At 41.1% G+C, this 5,442-nt stretch overlaps 1 long non-coding RNA gene across 1 annotated transcript; it reads left to right on the forward strand.

Annotated features, from left to right (window-relative positions):
- The first annotated feature begins 3,029 nt into the window (after positions 1–3,029).
- LOC143420961 (uncharacterized) lies at positions 3,030–4,603 on the forward strand. Its single transcript, XR_013100703.1, has 2 exons — positions 3,030–3,520; positions 3,702–4,603. It is a non-coding gene; the product is annotated as an uncharacterized LOC143420961 (long non-coding RNA).
- The last annotated feature ends 839 nt before the right edge of the window (positions 4,604–5,442 follow it).

Here is a 5,442-nt window from a genome sequence, read left to right on the forward strand (position 1 = left end):
AGATTACTGGTCATACTCCAAGCCCCCAGCAGCATACACCACACTCCAGCAGATTTGAAGTGCATACTGTATACAAAAAGGCAAACCAGATGGAATTTATGAAAGTTTTCATTTTAGCTGTCTTTATTTTCGTCCAGTGTAATGTTACAGATCACCACCCCACACACCAACGAACCCACAACCAAATATCAACCAAACATCAGATCATAATGATGAATAAAAGCCACGTCCCTACAGCCTTCCCCAAATATTAAACACAACCATATAGCCTTGATGTGTTTATGAATTGGTCTGCAGGGCATTTTAAAATGTTTTGGACCCAACAGATATCACAGGAGGGGATGCATTGGGTAGTGTGAGATGGAGGCAGATGATTCAGCCCTGGAGCACGGCCAAAAGAAGAAGAAGAAGAAAAAGAAACTGATTAACTTCAGGAGAAGATGTGTATAAGGGTAAAAAGTGTGGTACGTTTACTGTGTCTGACATCCACACTTGATGGAATTGAGTCTCTTCCATCTATGAGAAGTGTAAATGTTTGCAGTGAAAAGGCTCTACAATCAAAAGAAAATGTCTGTTTAAAGCGATTGCAGCCAGTGTGAAGCCTTTACGTTTTAGACAGTTTATTTGGAAAAAACCTTTTTGTCACCTGATCTTTCAAATTCTTCATGAATTTGTGCATTTCATAGAGAACCCATTTAACACCTGAGGTCCCGTGGTCCTCAAGGATCCGATTAACTGTTTGGGAAGTTGGTGAACCTCTTCATCATTTTCTCTTCATCAAAGGACCCCTTTGAGTAAGGCTTTGTTTGGGAACTCCTTGGGAGCAAACACTGCCTAAGAAAACCCTTAAAGATACTTCAAAGTACCCTGAGGGACCCTCTAAAATAAATAGAGTTCATTAAAGAACAAAGCGGATGGAGGAGTCCATACACGTACTTAGTTTCTGGAACAATCTGTGGATTATCCTAAAAAAAAATAAAGATTATCCTTAATGATCTATTACTATTTTACATGTTTTTCTAAACAGGATGCATTTAAAATCTGCACATTTTTGGCACCAACCAACCACAAATCAGCTTTAAAACAAGCAGTGAGAAGGCAGGGAGGTAGACACAACAGCAGACATTTGTTGCATTGCAAAAATAATTAAAAAGTCCAGAATAAATAAATACACAAAGGGAAGGCTGAGATGGCTCCTATCACCTTTTTGCCATACATGATACTGAAGCATGTAGAAGACAAGGCGGGCGCTTGAGAAACATTTAACAGCAGGTGTAAACTGCCCCCTATTGGTGCTTTTTTCAGTTCAGTCCATTCTAAGACTAATATCTCCCTCTAGTGGATGTATGGCTTTACTACAACACATCGTCATTTCATTCACGAACTGCTGAGAAAAAGTAATAAATGCACATGTAATTTCCTTATGGTTTATATCTGTAGTGCTATCTCTACTAATGCTAACAATATTATCTATATACTACTCCGATTGCAACTACTAATACTGGCGTCACCAGAACTTCTGTTGTAGCTCCAGTATGAGTAGGGGATCTGCTTTCCTTTCAGCTTGTAGTCTGAAACCAGATGCTCATGCCACGATGAAAAGATTCTGCACACCAACAAAATTAGATTCATAGTATTTTTATGTAATTTCATATAGTACATAGTTAGGTTGTCAATTTCTTGGATTAAGACACAATCTTTGTAGTTTTGCCTCTGTCTGGATTTTAAATCAATCAATGTGTGATTGAAGTGCAGACTTTCAGCTTTAATTAAATAGCTTTTACAAATATAAATGTAATCTAATGCAATCTCAGAAATGTGTGGTCAGGTGAAGTCTGTGCACCTTATTTAATGACAAAATTGAGCAGGTATCGTATAAGAAGTTGATTCAAAGTGTTGAATTTGTACTCTACAGCTTTGCATTGTAATTTAAAATATGAAGAAAGCCCGATTAGACTTATTCGATTAGAATGATGGGAAGAAAAGTATAGAGAGGGGAAAACAACTCATGATCTGAAGCATACCACATCATGAGCAAAACATGGTGGGGGCAATGTTATGGACAGGATGGTGTGATGGCTGATAGAAGTCCAGGATAAATTATGGCACATGCAGGGCTATACTCTTTGCTGAAATTCAGCCAAATGCTGCAAAGCAAAGAAAGGGGATATTCGTCAATATCCAACAAAGCAGCTTTTAAGTTTGGTAAATATTAAACTGCATGCAGAAAGAAAACAAACAAACAAACAGGTAAAAACTGCAGTAAAGGCCTGTCAGAGCATCTCAAGGGAGGAAATATAGTATTTGGTGATGGTTTCTAAACTTCAGTAATTCAGTGACTGCCACTGATTATCATCCAAGCATAAAAACAACCAATATATTTAAAATGATGGCAGTTTTCTTAGTTAATTTTGACCCTTTGTAAATGGAAGCTATAAAAAGGACTGTTATTCTTAAAAAAGTTAACACTGAATTTTCTAAAAAACTTGAGTTGAAACCAAAAGTATGTCCTTCAAATGCATCTGCATTACTACATTTAACATCCATTGTAGGGTAAACAGAGATTAAACTACAATTTGTTCTTTGGGGGTCTTTTTTTCCAACACACCACACCTAAAAGTAATTATCTGTCACGATCAGCGTTTTGGTTTTAGTTTGTTATGTTTAAGTCCTTTAGGTTTTCTAAGTTCATTCTATCATGCCTAGGTTGTCATTATAGTTCTTTGTTTGTTAGTTTCCCTTTGTGTTTTCTACCCCTGTATTAAGTCTCCCTGTGCTATGTGTTTCATGTCTGCATGTCATTTGTTGTCAAGTTCATGTTGTCCTGTCTGTCTCATTCTGTTTCCAGTTTTATTTTGAAGAGGTCATGTGTTCCTGTGTTCATTGTGTTTAGTTTTACTCTTCTACTGCATGTCATTATGTTCATTTGTGTCAGCTGTTTTTCCCCATGTGTTTCCACTTCCCCTGATCACCTCCTGTGTGCTTTTAGTCTGTGTGTGTTCATTCACTCCTTGTCCGAGCGTCTGCTATCCTGCTTTGTCTCTATGTCTATGGTCATGTTCCAGGGTTTTGTTATGTTTAGCTCACCCAGTTTAGGTTATGATTTAGTTTTGTCTTTGCTTTAGTTTTTCTTTGCTAAAATCAGCCTTCAATAAACGGCTCGTTTTCAGTTAATATTAAGTCTTGTTATTTTGCGTGCAGGCACTTGGGTCCAACCTCTCCACTCCCTATAGTCTGCCTCTGCCAGACTGACAGTATGCTCAGACCATGACGGACCCAGCGACACCAAGCCCCTCGGACGGGCTTGGTGTTGATGGGAGAATGTGGAGGAGTTATGCGGCGCGTGGTGGGAGCTCTCGGGAAAAAGAGGCACGGGAGAAAAAAGTTTATCAGCTGCAGGGATGTTTTGAGGCATTTCCCTGGTTCCCTGATAGCAGCTGTAACAGCGCCTGCCTCCACAACCACTGCTTTTAGAAAAAAACAGCATTCACGTCATCAACGTACCTCACAAAGCTTTGAAGTGAGTGACTATATTTTGGCTCCTCATGTTTTTTCTAAGGAGAATATTAAAACTAACACTGCCTTACCAGTTAATGGGCCCGGCTATAAAAAGACTGTTTATGATTTTGAAATGACTAAGACTGAGAATTTTTCAGCCAAGTCTTTCACAGACCATCTTATCCCTTTGCAAAATTATCTAGCTTCTCTGTGCATTGATCATGCCACGAACTATGCGTCCAGGAAGCCAAATTATAAGACTGTTTGCCCTGGAAATGCTAGCCATGAGGCTCAGCTAAGCCGCTGTGGGACTGAAATCCAGGTTGGAGCCAGGGGCTGAGTTGGAGTTTGTGCAGCCTTTTCCAGTGTCTGCTGGAGGGCCCGAGGAGCCCGTCCAGCCTCATGCCACGTCAGCTGGGGGGCCCGAGGAGCCCGTCCGGCCACCTTCTGCTTCTCCACCTGCAGCTCCCGCGCCTCAGCCTGAGGGCGACACCACGCCTCAGCTTCGCCTGGCCCTGCTTCAGCTTTGCCTTCGCCTGCCAAGCTACCAAGTCACGTCCAGCACTCCCTGGTCCTGTCTCACCGGCCAAGCCATGTCCAGCATGGCTGTTTCCGGGGCCTGTCAAAACAGTCTATCCACGGAGACCCACCACACCACCTGAGGGGTCGCATCCACATCCACACTACCGTCGACCGCCCAACAGGTCTCATCCACATCGCCGCCGGCCGCCTGCCAAGCCGCCCGAGTGTGGCCAGCTATACCTGCTTCGCCACTGCCACCTTGTCTCTGCCAGACTGTGACAGTATCTAATCCATCAGTCTTATAAGATGCCTCTTGGCGTGAGGTGTTTAAAGGACACACTGGAGAGATTGCATTGCTCAGCTGGCTTGGGAACACCTTTTTCTCTCGCATCAAGGTGCCAAAACGTTACAATGAGTTATTTTGATGCATTTGATTTGTTTCATCACAGCTTATACTTTTGTGTTCTTGTGTTTTCAAACCTAATACTGAGGCTTGAGACAATATGGCAGTTGTGGTTATTTGCACAGGTGTGACAGCTGTGTTGCTACAGAGGCAGAAGCTGAATATGTACAGAGCCAACATTTTTATGTGATGTTGCTGGATACACATCACTTTAATGTTTGGGAGTCCTGGAAGAGTCTAACTACTTAGACCTAACTATACACGCGTGTGCGCACACACAACCAGTCAACAGTTTGGATATACCTCATTTAAAGTTTTTCTGTATTTTCATGATTATTTATATTGAATGAACACTTATGGAATTGTGTAGTAAAAAAAGTGTGAAATAACTAAAAACATGTTTTTTAGATTCTTCAAAATTGCCGCCCTTTGCTTTGATTACTAGTGATGGGCAGATGAAGCCCCATGAAGCACTGAAGCTTTTCATCTAATTGGTTCACCCCAATGCGAAGCTTCATGAAGCTTCATTTGCTCTAGCAGGACACCTACTGGACGTAAAAAATAATAGGTGGCATGAATTTGAAGAGTGTGGCATTTTGCACACAGCCTGTAAATGTCAACAACAAAAGGAGTGTGTAAAACATGTATATTGTAGTGATGCAGTATACTGTGTATATTTATAGTGGCAGTATGGAAAATGATTATTTGGAAATGCTTGAAATGGAAACGATCATTTACTGTGAGGTGAGGTGTGGTTGGGGTGTGGACAGTAGTTGTGCTTTTGTAACGTTGAGGTATGGACAGCTACACACTGAGGCTTTGAGCCTCAGTCCTGCCTGTTCACATTTTATTCTGTAAAAACTAAATTTTCACTGCTTTTATGACCTTTTTAGTGGGGAGAACATAGCTGGGATTTAATGATTTAACAAATCTTTTGAATCCTTTGTCCTCCACAATGCTAAATAGCTGTGAGTCCTCAATCACCATGCTGACCAGGTCTTCATCTATTTGAGATTGTT

Source organism: Maylandia zebra, linkage group LG11 (genome assembly GCF_041146795.1).
Source record: "Maylandia zebra isolate NMK-2024a linkage group LG11, Mzebra_GT3a, whole genome shotgun sequence".
Classification (NCBI taxonomy): Eukaryota; Metazoa; Chordata; class Actinopteri; order Cichliformes; family Cichlidae; genus Maylandia; species Maylandia zebra.